The 17070-nt window shown below is 42.6% G+C and overlaps 1 long non-coding RNA gene across 2 annotated transcripts in view; it reads left to right on the top strand.

Moving 5' to 3' along the window:
- Positions 1–17070, top strand: part of LOC148138642 (uncharacterized) — a 233465-nt gene that overhangs the window by 47136 nt on the left and 169259 nt on the right. For both annotated transcript variants that reach the window (XR_015753802.1, XR_015753803.1), the window contains exon 2: positions 14429–14513. This is a non-coding gene — a long non-coding RNA (uncharacterized LOC148138642). The remainder of the gene's footprint in view (positions 1–14428; positions 14514–17070) is intronic.

The following is a 17070-nucleotide window of genomic DNA, read 5'->3' as shown; positions in this document are numbered from 1 at the left end:
GTGGGTTGCGCTTCGGCGGGTCGGTGTGGACTTGTTGGGCCGAAGGGCCTGTTTCCACACTGTAAGTAATCGAATCAAACACATAGCACATTATTTGCTATCAATAGAGGCTGCCTTTATTTCTGTTTCTCTATCTGCCAGAACCTCTAACATCATTTTGAAGCAGTTCAAGCACCATCTAAAGCAGTTACCTCGGGTGCAGTTTCTCCCTACCTACTTCACATGGAGGTGGCTAACACTCTGAACCAAGAGTGCAGGCTGTACCATGCTGAAACACCAGGGGATGCTACCTGGCAGAAGGAGGGCATGTTTGCTTTCCTGACTGTAGGAGGAGCTCTGCCTCTGGCACAAGGGGCCCACCAGCTGGTTTGTATATTCCAACCCTGTGCAATCCCGAATGAAGAGTTTATAATGGCATAGATTATAATGATACCGGAAGGCATGGTAGTTCAGTGGTTAACACTGCTGCCTCACAGTGCCAGGGACCCAGTCTTGGGCGATTGCCTGTATGCAGTTTGCACATTCTTCCCGTGTCTGCGTGGGTTTCCTCCCACAGTCCAAAGATGTGCAAGTTAGGTAGATTGACCATGCTAAATTGCCTAGTGTTGAGGGATGTATAAGTTAGGTGATTTAGCCAGGGGAAACGCAGGGTTACAGGAATAGGGGGTTGAGCCTGGGTGTGATGCTCTTCAGTGGGTCAATGCGGCAGAATGGCCTGCTTCCACACTGTCAGGATTCTATGTTCCCCCATCCAACTCATTAAGTAATGATGTTCCTTAATTTGGAATCCTTCGGCTCCATTCATTTATCCACGAACCCATTTTGATGGGATTGTGCTATTCTTATGTCAAGCACTTCCAGGTTCAGAGGTCCTGTCCAAATGATCCATTCAACTATCTGTTACAAGTAAGTCTGGACAAAGCTGCTAGGAATTCCCTAGCTATCAATCATTCCCTTCCTGCACCAGATCATTGGGCCCTATGGCAGTGGCATGGAGGATTTGCTGAAAGGTTTCTCATCAAGAGAAACCTTCTCTGATTTATTTCCAACTGCAAATCAGGTTGAAGTGTATCATCATATTACTTGTACATAATGTCACTAAATTGGAAATGAGAGAGTCATTGGGCGCTCTTCTTCTGCAAACAAAAGCAGTACTTTTTTTCAAGAGGTCAATTGTTGAACTCAAAGTGTAAAACATGAAATGACTCCCAAAAGCAAGATTAAGCACCTGAGGAAGAAAGCTACATTGAAATCTTGTCAGTTTGTGAATTCAGCATGTACAAGTTCCTACATAGCATACAGTCACAGAGAGTCATAGAGATGTACAGCACAGAAACAGACCCTTCGATCCAACTTGTCCATGCCCACCAGTTATCCTAATTTAATCCAGACCCATTTGCCAGCATTTGGCCCATATCCTTCTAAACCATTCCTATTCATATATCCATCTAGATGTCTTTCAAATACTGTAATTGTACCAGCCTCCATTACTTCCTATGGCAGCTCATTCCATACACGCACCACCATCTGTGTGAAAATGTTGCCCCTAAGGTCTCTTTTATATCTTTCCCCTTTCACCGTAAACCTATGCTGTCTAGTTCTGGACTTCCCCACCCCAGGGAAAAGACCTTGTCTATTTATCAGATCCATGCCCCTCATAATTTTATAAAACCTCTATCATGTTACCCCTCAGCCTCCAACGCTCCAGGGAAAACAGCCCCAGCCTGTGCAGCCTCTCCCTATAGCTCAAATCCTCCAAACCTAGCAACATCCTTGTAAACCTTTTCTGAACCCTTTCAAGTTTCACAACATCCTTCCGATCGGAAGGAGACCAGAATTGTACATATTAGTCCAAAACTGGCCTAGCCAATGTCCTCTACAGCCTCAACATGACCTGCCAAGTCCTATACTCAATGCTCTTACCAATAAAGGAAAGCATAACCAAACACTTTCTTCACTAACCTATCTACCTATGACTCTACTTTCAAGGAGCTATGAACCTGCACTCCAAGTCTCTTTGTTCAGCAACACTCCCCAGGACGTTACCATTAAGTGTATAAATCCTGCTCTGATTTGCTTTCCCAAAATGCAGCACCTCGCATTTATCTAAATTAAACTCCAACTGCCACTCCTCAACCCATTGGCCCATCTGATCAAGATCCCGTTGTAATCTGAGGTAACTTTCTTCGCTGTCCACTACACCTCCAATTTTGGTGTCATCTGCAAACTTACTAACTATATCTCTTATGCTCACATCTAAATCATTTATATAAATGATGAAAGCAGTGTCAATGAAAAGCAATATAAATTCTCAAACTGTTTATTTGGGCTGTGTTTCTATTAATCCTTTAGCAATTATTGATACACTTTAGCACTTAAAGGGCATAAGTAATTTGATAGTTAACCTGTAATGATAATTTGCTCCTGATTAGCCTGGACATTGCTATGAAAGTAGTACATAACTGAGGCAGGTGTTTGTGGCACAGAGTTAGTGTCCCTATCTCTAGTGTACGGTAGCCTTATTTCAAATCCCACCTGCTTCAGTGGCATGTAATAACATCTCTGAACATCCCGCCTCAGGTGACTGTGTGGAGTTTGCACATTCTCCCTGTGTCTGAGTGGGTTTCCTCCGGGTGCTCCGGTTTCCTCCCACAATCCCAAAAAAAATGTGCAGGTTCGGTGAATTGGCCATGCTAAATTGCCCGTAGTGTTAGGTGATGGGGTAAATGTAGGTGAATGGGTCTGGGTGGGCTGCGCTTCGGCGGCTCGGTGTGGACTTGTTGGGCCGAAGGACCTGTTTCCACACTGTAAGTAATCTAACCTAAAAACATTTTGATTAGGGGAAATATCTAGAGCATGAAGGGTTAGCCTGGTAATAATTCAGGGATTATGGCAGTTAAGTAGGAAATGCAATCTATACCAGATTTCCTCATTATACTGTTCCATAGGCTGGTATTACAGCAAAGACTTTGGATCAGTTAAGTCAGTTGATGCCAGTGTACTTCTTGGCTACTAGGGGCATGCACCATATTCCCAACACTACATATTGTTTTCAATGTGTTCCCACATGCCCATTGGCAATTGAATCTGGGTCAACAAATCTGCAATGGAAACCACCTAAACTGCACATGAACAGGGATAAGATGGCCTCTTGGTTTCTTTTATTTGAAGCGCATTGATTACTGGTGTTTAGATGTCTTTTCTAAGTTTGCCTTTAAGAGGGATCTGGATCCCTTTTCGAAATAAAGAAAAACAGCAAGTGCTGGAGGAACTCGGCAGGTTTGTCAGTTTCTGTGCAGAAAGGAATAGAGTCAACATTTCAAGTTTAGTATGATTCTTCTTCGGTGGAATATAGTGAAGTATTTCAAAAGTATTGCACGGGATAGTACAGAAACGTGACATGGGAAATAGAAGTGACAATACTCAGTAAATCTAGCCACCACGAAATAATGATAATGGCCGCTTAAGAAAAGGAAAAAAAAAATAGTCTCACAGTTGATCACAAGTCTTTTGTATGCCCTCCCTTGAAAGGTGTTGGAAACAGAGTTATGGAGTCATACAGCAGGGAATCAGACCCTTTGGTCCAACCAGTCCATGATGGACATAATCCCAAACTAAACTAATCCCATTTGCCACCTGTACTATCCTGTGCAGTACATTTGAAATGCTCCACTATATTCCACTGAAGAAGAATCATACTGGACTTGAAATGTTTACTCTATTCCTTTCTGCACAGATACTGACAAATCCTTGGCCCATTTCCCTCCAAACATTTCCTCTTCATGTATCTATACAAATGTCTTTTAAATGTTGTAATAGTGCCTCACCCACTTCCTCAGGAAGTTCATTCTACACCTGAACCTCCTACTGTGTAAAAAATGTGCCTCTTATATCTTTTTTAAATCTCTCTCCCCTCACCTTAAAGATGGGCCCTCTTGTCTTGAAATTCCAAATCCTAAGGAATAGACAAATACCATCAACTCTATTACTCTCATTATTTTATAAAGTTCTATAAAGTCACCTCTCAAACACCTACACTCCAGTGAAAAAGGTCCCAGCCTGACCAGCCTTTCTTTATAACTCAAACCTTCCATACCCGGCAACATCCTGATAAATACCTTCTGAACCCTCTCCAGATTGATAATATCCTTCCTATAACTGGGTCACCAGAACTGGATACAGTGTTCCAGAAGAGGACTCACCAATGTCCTGTACAACCTCAACATGACTTTCCAACTTCTAAAGTCAAAGCACTGAGCAACAAAGGCAAGTCTTTGAATCTTTATTAGCAGAGGTTGATAGCATTTTTTTAATTTCAAAAACATACTTTATTCATAAAAAAAATAAAGTCACTAAAGTAGTTTGGCTCTGTACAGTAGCGTATGAAGAAAACAACAAAATTGGATTTTTATTCTCTCCACAAACAAACCAAAGGCATCTCTTACTTGTGTAAGATTATATTGACACGTAATTGAGGCACTGGAGTGGGGGTCCAATAACTGAACTGACCCCCATTTAGCTTCAGCAAAAAGACATCAGAAAATGGTCTTTTCCCACTGTACCTTGGTGGCAGCTGCACCAAGTATGTAGTCCTGGACCTTGGACTGTGCCAGTCTGCAACATTCAGTTGGGGTCAACTCCTTGACCTGGAAGACAAGCAATAGTGAATAAAAGGTTATCTGGGGTAGACGGGATTGTGGAGTGATCAAATCTACCGAAAGGTTGGACAAGTGCCTTTCACTTCCTGTTATTCATTTTAAATACAGGGAAAAAAAACATTTATTTTACAATCAATAGGTTCCTGATTATTCTCCAAACACAGCTGAAGAACTAATTACAGAAAACAGTAGGGAATCAAAATCCAAACAATTTTATTTCCCCTCGACCCAAAAATAAGCCAGACACCATTCTCTGAAATGTGAAACATTGTGTGTTTCTTCCATTTTTGTTGGTATAGTTTTCCCATTAATAAAATCCCTCTCATTCTTGGCACTCAGCAGCTTAGTTTTTTCTGAGTTTAGTTAGCTTAACATCAATATTAAACACCAGCATAAAGGAACGTATATCAGAGAATCAAGCATTGTGCTTGTCTGAGAGCTTATACACAGCACACTTCAGACAGAGTAAAGTTTTTGCTGTTCTGGCTTAACAATGTATCTTCACCCTCAGCCCCTGGAAGATCATCCTACTGCATCAATGTGACATTTCAATTTCCTACATTAGCCATCCTTATGACATTTCTGATTGAAACTGCCAACTGTCAAATTATGTTTGGTGTTATGCTGTGCTTGACACCCAATAGGAACTGGACAGAGGCAATTCAAACTCATTTCCTGCAGACCTTTACAGCTGTCAGAGACGGGAGAGACCTTTGCCCTAGCAGTTGATCTGGATTTCAACTCAAGTTTCCAAGGTAAAGGGATACTATTTAGTTTGCCTGGTTCCTTTCCCAGCAAATTGACTGAAAATGTTCAAAATAAGCTCCAAGGGTTTGAATGATCCAATGGGTTATCATCTCGCTTTATACCTCAGGAATCTGATTTCGAATCCAGTACAAACTGTATGAGATGGAAGTCTCCCGTCTCCAGAGCATATTAAAAAAAAATCCTTCAGGAAATTAAGTTTGCCCATAGTTAGGAATCTCCACAGCTTAAAAATGCCACCTTCCAAAATTAACTTGGTGGCTGACATCATCAGCAAAAAATATATGGAAAGCAAGCAAATAGCACAGGAGTCTGGTTTTAAAAATAAGTGCAGCCAAGAATTAAACTTAATGTTGTTTTTACTCAATTCATAGATACTTCACTGACCGTAAGACTGTTTGAACTACAATTTGTGAATGGTATTTTATAAAATGTTTCTTTTCTTTGAAGGTATTTGCTGTGATCATTGCATTGGGCTACTTTAAATATTCTTTCGAAAGACATTTCCCTTAAAGTAATAACTTCTTAGAATCCTTTGGAGAGATTTAACCCACAAAGTTGGGCAGGCTGGTGCTGACGTGATGTACATAATACTTAGAAATCTCAAATTCAACTCAAAAACTGCCTCCAAACTGCCCACTTCTAATATTATCAATAAAGGTTTTTCAGGGGTTAAGGAGTTCCATTTTAGAAGGCTTTTTTTTTAACCCATTGAATTAGCTATTCCGGGGTTTGAAGTGGGAAGGAATAGATCCCTGAGGTAAATTGCTTGTGGTCAGGAGGAGTCGGTGTGATTCTCCCTGTGTCCTGTAATGTTCCACTTGCCCCAATACATGTGCTCAGTCATTGATTTCTTCCTCCTGTGTTTGCCAGTCCCTCACAAGCCCGTCTCCAATTATCCCTCAATGATCTCTTCTGACTCCTTCTAACATTGATCTCTGACACGTCTCATTGTGAGCTCTAAACCCCCCCAACACCCCCAGTTTCTGACCCCAGCCACTGTCAATTCCTGAGGTCCCACACTCCATGATTTCTTACTCAGCTGGTATTTGCATATCACTGAATTTCCCACGTACAGTGCCAACATGTCTGTCAGTCTCTGTGTCAGGCTGAAAACACATTAGATATTCTGCTATTAAATTTTACATGAAGTCTGAGGAACCCACACCTCCATGTTTTTCTTCTGGAAGTCCTCCCCAGACTCACAGCCCCCAGAAAATATCAGAATCATATTCTCTTCCAGCACAGAGAGAGGTTATTGAACTTGCAATGCCTGTGCCAGCGTTTTAAAAAGCCTCTCAGTTAATTCAAAATCCCTGTTCTTCTGTACATTGGACATGGTGGGTAAGCAAATAATCATATAATTCATTTCACTGTTTAATTAAACCCTCACAGTGAAAAGAATTTTAGTTCCACAAAATAAAATATCTTCCACAATTTCTCCTATTATTTGTCAGGGGGAGTTCTAGATAACAGTATTTGGAACAGTGTTAAATTTAACACCTATCTCTAGACAATTGTTACACTAATGGCCCTGTTAAAATCAATATATGTCAGTTGACTAGTGAGCACTAAATCAGAATGGGAAACATTTACAGTTCCATGTTTAATTGTGCAGGTAACTTAGAATGTAATTCAGCTACTTTCCTGGTTTATGTAGAATATGTCTGCCAGCCTTGGATAACTAACTGGATAACTAACGCAAAAATCCTCCAGAGAAGGGGAATTTGAATTCATCTGTTTGAGACTATTGTTTATACCAATAATCTGGAAATAAAGATGTGCAGGTCAGGTGAATTGGCCATGCTAAATCGTCCATAGTGTTAGGTGCATCAGTCAGAGGGAAATGGGTCTGGGTGGGTTACTCTTTGGAGGGTCGGTCTAGACTTGTTGGGCCGAAGGGCCTTTTTCCACACTGTAGGGAATCTAATCTAAAAGGCCTTGAGGGTCAGGACTTTGTCGTCATGAGGTAAGTCTTGTTTCTCAGACCAATCAGTAAGTGATAACCGTGGGATTGCAGCGGTATCATTGGCAGAGCAGTAGCCACTGAATAGGTTCAAATTGACTCAGCTCCTATTACAGATGTTGGGTGGTCCAATCAGAATCGGTCCTTTGTAGCATTGGCAGCTCAAGCTATTGAGGTGGCAATGGACAAAGCTCTATTGGGAAAGAAAGGTGCTTCCATATCTTAAAATTGGTTTTGCTTCCTGGTAGCTGGGCCCTAGTAATTAGAGGCTGTCTTTATGTCTGAAAACCTCAGGTAAACAGGCCCCCCCACCCCTCTATTAAACTCCACCTCCCCAAACCCACTCCCCAGAATAGGGGTCTGTGCCACTTCTGCCAAAATACCAGCAGTCCAGAGAATCATCCATCATTTCAACCTTTAATCATTTAAATTGGCTGTACTAATTTTAGTCAAGATTAGAGCGGTGCTGGAAAAGCACAGCAGGTCAGGCAGCATCCAAGCAGCAGGAAAATCGACGTTTTGGGCCAGAGCCCTTCACCAGGAATGAGGCTGGGAGCCTCCAGGGTGGAGAGATAAATGGGAGGGGATTGGGCTGGGGAGAAGGTAGCTAAGAGTGCAATAGGTGGATGGGGGTGGAGATGGAGGTGATAGGTCAGAGAGGAGAGTGGAGCAGGTAGGTGGGAAGGAAGATTGGCAGGTCGGACAAGTCAAGAGGATGGTGCTGAGCTGGCAGGTTGGAACTGGGGTAAGGTAGGGGAAATGAGGAAACTGGTGAAGTCCACATTGATGCTCTGGGGTTAAAGTGTTCCAAGGCGGAAGATGAGGCGTTCTTCCTCCAGGCGTTGGGTGGTGAGCGCTGGCACTGAGGAAGAAGATGTGGCTGTGGTAGCGAGTCTGTTTCATAACAAGGTTGAAGGACTTCAGGACAGAGGAGATGACCTCGGTTTGCAGTGAGAGAGAGAGACTCAATGAGATCCTTGTGGAGAGAGGAGGAGAACTTCTTCAAGGTAGGCATCCTTGCAAGAAGATTCGCAGTAAGGTTAAAATCAACTACACAAACGTGAGGACTGCAGATGCTGGAGATCAGAGTCAAGATTAGAGTGGTGCTGGAAAAGCACAACAAGTCAGGCAGCATCCGAGGAAAATCGACATTTCGGGCAAAAGCCCTTCATCAGATATGAGGCTGGGAGTCTCCAGGGTGGAGAGATAAATGGGAGTGGGGTGGGGCTGGGGAGAAAGTAGCCAAGAGTAAAATAGGTGGATGGAGATGGGGATGAAGGTGAAGGTCGGAGAGGAGGGTGGAGCGGATAGTTGAGAAGGAAGATTGGCAGGCAGGACAGGTCATGAGGATAGTGCTGAGCTGACAGGTTGGAACTGAGGTAAGGTGGGGGTAGGGGAAATGAGGAAACTGGTGAAGTCCACATTGATGCCCTGTGGTCTGCTCCCTACCAGCCCCTTCTTTACTCCATCACAGTGGGGACAGCTTACTGCTTTCAGTCCAACATTAAACCTTTCAAATTCACATACACTTTTTTAATGCACCTATCCTATTAGGTCTTTATATTATGAAGGACCTAGGGACAATTTACAGTGTGTTTGTTGGCAGAAATTGTACAAAACAAAACATATATTTTCACATGAATGTTGATAACATTTGTTGCTATATGGGTAACTATAGAGTTTAATAAATATGTAAAATGAGACCCTGAGGTGAATTGTGGTGTTGCTGTAACCTCTGTAGTCTTGTGTTAGTCTAGCTGCTGCCAGATCTTCCCAAGAAGTGAAAACTGGGACTTGTTCTGTGGAGAAACAGCAACCTCCATGTCCCAGCAATCAATAAGAAGAATTATACATTGCTCTGCTACGTTTCCATTCCCCACCCCCAACTCTGAATTTATGGCTAACGTGTCACAACTTCTAACACTTGGTCAGGACGTGTTCTCGTTTTCATATGCTAGAAGTAGAAGCAATATGTCCACACTGGTCATCGTCAAGAGGGCCATCCCTTACGACATTCCCTCCTCCACCTCTGAGGAAGGTAGCACGGAGATTTCAGCAGAAACACTAGCAAGGCTGCCTCCTCCACCCTCCAACAACTCAGACACCAACATCTCCGAGGGATTTTATCATGATGAGAGTCAGGAGAATCTGCTATTGAGTGCATCACCACTGCATCTCTGCAACATGCCAAAGGAGAAATCGTCCTATTCACTGGCACTTGGAATACGCCAGAGACAGGTACTGGGTCACCTCAGGGACTGGAGGTCCCCCATGCTGTTGCCAATCTGGAATTTGACACAAATGCACATGAACAACAGGCAGGTTTGTCAGGGGTTATGGGACTGCTGCTTCAGGCATGTGGGTGCCTGGCTGCCTCCATGGACAGGCTGGTGACTGTTGTCCAGTAGCCTCAGATTCTGCTGGACATAAATTATTAGATTAGATTCCCTATAGTGTGGAAACAGGCCCTTCAGCCTAACAAGTCCACACCGACCCTCCGAAGACTAACCCACCCAGCCCCATTTCCCTCTGACTAATGCACCTAACACTATGGGCAATTTAGCATCTAACCTGAATACCTTTGGACTGTGGGAGGAAATCTGAGCACCTGGAAGAAACCCACGCAGACATGGGGAGAATGCGCAAGCTCCAAACAGATAGTCGCCCGAGGCTGGAATTGAACCTGGGTCCCTAGCACTGTGAGGAAACAGTGCTAACCACTGAGCCACCGTGCCACCCCACATGTAGACCCACTCTCCATCAATTTCCCCATTGGTCCTCAGCACCAACAGCAAGGGGATAGGGGGATGAAGGACTTTGATCTCGCTCCAGGCACCCCTTCCTCTCAAGGAGACAAGACAGTACCAACAAGCACCAGCTGGAAGAGGAACCCCACACAGGACTCACAGATGACTCCTCTCAGGCCACTCAAGACAGCTGAGCCTTTCACTTCCACCCTGCCTGCCACTGTAGGAATTCGACATGAGGGTAGTGCGTCTGCTTCTGGGCAAGACACACTCATCACATCTGGGGCTTCTTGGCAAAAATGGTCTGGGGTAAAACAACCAGACCACCAAATCAGTGGGCAGCACTGTAGGGCAGTCTCCTTCTAGCCCTTCTGTGGAACCAGAGAATGCACTGAGGCATTGTAGGAGGGAAGGAAAGAGAAAGACCTGAAGACGCATTGTTGGGACATCCATGAACCTACATTTCCACTTTTGTAAAGATATGATCACTCTTCCCCATCAGCTGTGTGTGTGTGTGAGTCTCTGTCTGGCCACAACTACAACATTGAAGGTGCAGAACCCACCCGGCCTTAGCTGCATGATGGTAGGTGTGCAGTGAACAGCGCCCATTACATGTGCTTTTGGCAACCTGGCCCTACTTTTCCAGAATCAACAAATGTGCATGACAGGCATTAATAGGGGGATTCACTTGTTACCTTGCATAATATTTCTAGGAGGGCTTGGGAGCAAGGAATTGGATACACACTAATGCTGAAGGTTCACAAAGCATGCATGAGTTGCTGATGTGTTTCAACTTCCCTGCATAAATGTCTGTAATAGCTTTATCTTTGAAGGGCCTCATGTTGCTAAAACTCAAAGCACCTCCCTCACAGAACAAAGCATTATCCTTCCTGCCCCTGGTGTGGGTGCAGACATTCACTCATGCTCATTCATTATTGAGAGCACGATGGAAGGCAACAACGTTGTTCTTCAACCATTGAGTCCCAGGCTCATGTCTCTGTGTTGGTGAGGAACATAAACGTTCCCTAACATAAAACAAAGAACTGCGCTGGAAATCTGAAGCGAAAACAGAAATTGCTGGAGAAACTCAACCGGTCTGGCAACAGGTCGATGGAGAGAGAAATAGAGTTAACATTTCAAGTCCACTGCCCCTTCTTCAGAGATAGAAGAAAGATTAGAATGGAAATTTTGTCAGAGAGAGGAGCATTCCCGTTTTGGTAGTCCTTCTGTCAGCTCTATAGGTTTTGCTCTTCCCAAGTCCCCACCCAACACATTGAAATCTTCATTTGCCCATTGTAACAACCCTGTCCCGGATTCAGGCATATCAAGTAAACATGCTGATCTGGTAACACTGTTCCCTCATGGACGATGACCCTACTTTCCCTCCTACATGACAGCTTTCTCCTTCATTGTCTATTGTTTCCCTCTCTTAAAAAATCTTTACCATGGCCCCCTTCAGTATTATTGCCCCCTCTGCATCCGAGGATTCTGTGAAAACATTTAAAATACATTTACATAAGTAGGTGAATAGGAAAGGTTTGGAGGGATATGGGCAGGCAGGCGGGACTTGTTTAGTTTGGGAACATGACCATTGGGGAATAGTTGGACCGAAGGGTCTGTTTCCATGCTGTATGACTTGATGGCTCGATGACTATGACTCCAAGCTCCCCAATTGATATCAAAACCAGAAATTGCTGGGAAAACTCAGCAGGTCTGGCAGCACCTGCAGAGCAAAAGCACAGAAATGTTAACTCTGCTTTCTCTCTCTACAGATACTGCCAGACCTGCTGAGTTTTCCGAGCAATTTCTGTTTTTTCTCTCTGATTTCCAGCATCTGCAGTTCTTTTCATTCCCCCACAACTGATATGGCCAGAGTTCATCCTACAGTGATCCCTGATAACCCTCTCGTGCACAGACCCCCAAGACTGACTGCAGCCCACATCCTTTGAACGACTTAACGGGACAGACCTGAATCACAGCCCTGACTGATATCTGTACAACTCTCCAACTCTCATGACTTCCTGGACTGATTGTACTGAATTGTGGTCGGTGGCCCACACCTCAGACTACCATGGTTCTGACCACTGTGGTACCTTCTAAAGAAGAAGAATCTATTTCTGTTGAGCTTCCTAATAAAGAGTTATGTCCAGCAGGGTTTTGGAATTTCAGGAGGAAGGTGTTGTAGCATCTGACTGTCCAGACAATGCTGCAACATGCTCAGGTTTTTCTGATTTTCTTTCAATCTAAGGTATGCATGGTTTTTCAGGTACTGCCACAGAACCCCAGGTAATGGGCAAAATGCAATGTTTTTGAAGAAATAGAACATGCAGTTACATCAGAAATACCAGTCTGTTCAGTTTTACAGTTCTATCTGGTTTTGCTGACACTGTATAAGTTGACCTCCTGCCTACCTTTACCACAAAATAAAGTCCTGCTCCATTCTCCAATTTATCTGTTCTATTTTACTTCATAGTTTCACAGAAGGATGCTGTAATAAGTCAACAATCTTTGTTCTATTCCAGTGTCACCAATTTTAAAAACTCAATATATCCTGATGTCTTCTGCTTTTCAACATTTGTCAAATGTGTTTCGAAATTATTGGTCCGGATTTCTGTGGAGTCAGTCAAATCTGTTGTTTTATAATCTCTGCCCTGTTCGGAATACATGTTTAAAACTTACAGCTAATTTAATTGTGGGAACATAGCCATACCATTTTCCAACAATACCCCGATGTCCTTTAATGCCTTTAATATCTGGAAATCTGTCTGAAATGTAACCAAATGACATAGCCTTCATACCCTATGAGGTAAAGCATTTGGAGGCTTTTATTCCCATCTTTCCTGGTTTAGACGGTAAGAATGGGAGAGATTCCTGGTCAATCATGTAAATGAAGGAATGTTGGAGCCTTCAGATTACAATACACATGTGCAATTACACGTGCCCAAGGTGACCAGGGTGAATGAGAACATACCTCTAACACATCAACCTTTACAGCACAGAAATAGGTCATGTGGGCCACTAATCTATATTGCTGCATATGGTCAATACATGTGTCCTCTCAGCAAACATCATCTCATCCTGTGAAGATTCTGATATTTCTTCGATTTCTTTATCCCCCATATGGCTATCTGCTTTCCCTTAAAGGCATACAACATACAACAGCTTGTAGACATGAAGGATATTTTAAATTTGAAAGGGTTCAGAAAAGATTTATAAGGATGTTGCCAGGTTTGAAAGATTTGAGCTGTAGGGAGAGGCTGAATTAGAGTCCCCACAGTGTGGAAATAGGCCCTTTGGCCCAACAAGTCCACATCGACCCTCCCAAGAATAAGTCACCCAGCCCTATTTCCCGACCCTATTTTATTTTACCCCCAACTAATGCACCTAACCTACACATTCCTAAACACTATGGGCAATTTAGCATGGGAAATTCACCTGACCTGCACATCTTTGGATTGTGGGAGGAAACCGAAGCACCTGGAGGAAACCCACACAGACACAGGGAGAATGTGCAAACTCCACACAGTCAGTCGCCTGAGGCTGGAGTCGAACCCGGGTCCCTGGTGCTGTGAGGCAGCAGTGCTAACCACTGAGCCAACATGCCGCCCATGAACAGGCTGGAGCTGTTTTCCCTGGAGCGTCAGAAGCTGAGGGGTGACCTTATAGAGGTTTATAAAGTCATGAGGGACATGGATAGGGTAAATAGACAAGGTCTTATCCCTGGAATGGGAGAGTCCAGAACTAGAGGGCCTAGGTTTTGGATGAGAGGAGAAGAATTTAAAATAAATCTATGGGGCAACCTTTTCACGTGTAGGGTGATGCATGTCTGGAATGAGCTGCCAGAGGAAGTGGTGGAGGCTGGTACAATTACAGCATTTAAAGGGCATCTGGATAGGTATATGAATAGGAAGGGTTTGGAGGGATGTGGGCCAAGTGCAGGCAAATGGGATTAGATTAATTTAGGATATCTGGTCAGCATGGACAAGTTGGATTGAAGGGTCTATTTCTGTGCTGTACATCTGTATGACTCAATGACTCTAAGAACAGCTTCATCCTCGCTGTTACCAAACTTCTGAATGGACTGCTCAAATGTTAAATGTAAATATTGATCTTGCTCTTTGTGCACCTTCTCTGCAGCAGTAACATTGCATTCCTCACTTGGTTCTATTTCCCTACCGCACTTTGAATGGTATGATATGCTTGTATTGCGTGCAAAACAAAACTTTTTCACTGTATCTAGGTACATGTGACAATAGTAAATCAAATCATTTGTACATTATTGTTGGTTTTAGAGTTTCGGCTATATGTATAAAGCCTGGGAACAGAAGCGGACAAGCTCCGTATTATATGCTGCATTTGTTCAAGGCAGAAGATGCGGTAAGTTTAGGATGCATTGGATTGACTTCCATTGAATTAGACCTTGTAACAGTAGTAATAAATGCTGGAAACGTGATGCAGGACACTTGGAGAGAACTCTTTGCATCATAAAGTGGAGATGAGAAGAGCTTAACTCACGAACTTAGGAATACCAATTCCACAGATATGAATGACAGCTCCCACACAAAACAGGGGACTTAACACTACAGACACCTCAAATTCAGCATCCAGTCCAACTTTTAATACTCCGATATCTTTGCTCTTGTCATTTTCTCAGCTGATGTGTCTAAACTCTTACAGTATTATCCCCTGTGTATAACACTTATGTATAACATCATGAAAAATATTCTCAGTGTCGAGTCACCCGTCGCTATGGTCACGGCAGACTGTCATTATCTGTCTACAACAGTTGGAAGTGACATGCAGTGAGTATTTGATATGTTGGCTTTTTGAAGAAATAAAATATGGGCAACATAAGTAAGGGTTACCGAAAACTAGAAATGTCACAGTGTAATATTGTGACAATGTGACAATTATCAACATATTGTGAGCTTTTTAATGTGTCTCTGCAACAAGAAAAAGATTACACTCAGTTGGAATCTGCACTAGATCGTGCCCTACATAAATGAAGTATTTTTACTTTCTGTCAAAGTCTTCTTAGCTGACATAAGGTGAACATTGAAAACAGTTTAGCTCATTTTGCAGCTCTTTTAATATTTAATTCTGGTTAACCTATTCTTGCTAAGTGAATCAGATTTGTGAGCCAACAGATAATTTATTTGAAAGGATTTAGCTGTGACCCTGTATTTATGTCCGAATGGTTATTAAATTTGACATAAATAATTTTTCTTGGGTACATGCAATTTTCTGACAGATAAAAAACTTAAAGATTCATGTGCAAATTTAGAGGAATGAATATTATAAAGGTATCGTCTAAGGTTTGTTTTGTGATTGGCATTCCCACTGAGAATTCCTACAACAAACCTACCAGATAAACTAGTTATTGGGCAGTGTAGTGAGTCACTGGCCATCAATATGAAACTAAGCCTGACAGGAAATTGCAGCATAATGTCTATTTTAAACACATTTTAGATGTCTAGCTCCTTTTAAAAGCTTGAATAAAGCTATGTTCTTTCACATCTACAAGATTGTTCAATCTATCCTGTGCATTTGAGATAATTTGACAAATGGGACTGCTTGAAGTACTAGTGCTGGACCCATCTAACACTGAACATCACATCACATTCAATGAACGTCAATGGTCTAATTTCACATTGTGATTAACGTCCATGCTGAGTAACTTTATGTCAAGAAAATTAAGATATTTAAGTAAATAATGAGGTTGTCGTTATTTAATAGTGTGCCTGAGATAAATACAAAATACTTTATATTTCTACATCCTTTTATGACCTCAGGACACCTTAAATTGTTCTACTGCCCATGAAGAACTTTTTGAGGTGTACTCACTCTTGTAAGAGAGGCAGTGTGAAAGTCATTTTGCACATAGCAAGATCTTGCTAACAACACCGTGATGGATAATCGGATAATTTATTTTAGTTATTTTGGAAGAGAGGTAAATATTGGTCAAACCACCAGGAAAATACTCAGTGCTTCTTTAAACACTTTAAATATTGCCATCTAAGCTTTTACATTCATTTGTGACCACAGATAATACCTTGGTTGTGTCTTATCTAAAAGATATCAGTCCTGACATTTCAGCAACTGCTCAGAACTGGCACTGAAGTGTCAATCTAGATTCTTGTTCTTGAAGCCTCTCAAGTGGGATTTAAATCTCAACCTTCTGACTCAGGCCAGACCTTATTGAGATTAAGTACTAACTAAGTACTAGACACTTGTTCACCCAGGTAATTTCCAGGCTCAGTATCTAGTCAAAAAGCAAACTTGCTAATAGGACACTCCAATTTCTCTCAGACATCGAGTGGGTTCAGCTCCTAATTCTGCACCAGTGATCATTGATGGAACTGAGTTTACATGCATGTCAATATTTGTGATCAAACTGTTCAAACATCTTATAACATACTGGTGTTACTTGAATCCAGGACACGTGTGTATGTTAATAATAGAAATTGTGCTTTATGCTGATCCTCAGAACCAAAAAGCACATTGACTATCTAGAATTGAGGGGAGGCGATTACCTATGGTGTCACCGTGGGTTAATAATCCGAAGGTCCTCATTGTCAGGAACTCAGCGCCTGATCGAGGGCCCTTGCTGTCAAATTCCTTCTCCGCTGCATCTTCCAAACTGCAATCTTCTGCCATCACTCAACTGTGCCTGGGTCCTTCAGTGATGCTGAGTTTAGAGTGGATGCAGTACTGACAACGGACAGGCATCATGGTGGTGCTGCTGAGCAATAAGGAATGGCCAACCTTTGATTAGCCAGCAGCTCTCAGCAGGCAGAACTTATCAAATGATCGACTTACCAATTTGTCAACATATCATACTATCACATTTTCATAAAATCAATGTATCATTTCATAAATTTGATGATTTACCAACGTTTCAACATCCCTAGGTCCTTCATCTGAAGTCAAGCCC

Source organism: Chiloscyllium plagiosum, unplaced genomic scaffold (genome assembly GCF_037043375.1).
Source record: "Chiloscyllium plagiosum isolate Xiang-an unplaced genomic scaffold, Cpla_swu_hap1 HiC_scaffold_39, whole genome shotgun sequence".
NCBI classification, from domain to species: Eukaryota; Metazoa; Chordata; class Chondrichthyes; order Orectolobiformes; family Hemiscylliidae; genus Chiloscyllium; species Chiloscyllium plagiosum.
Note: the sequence above shows the minus strand (reverse complement) of the source record. Positions and strands in the feature narration are given on the sequence as shown.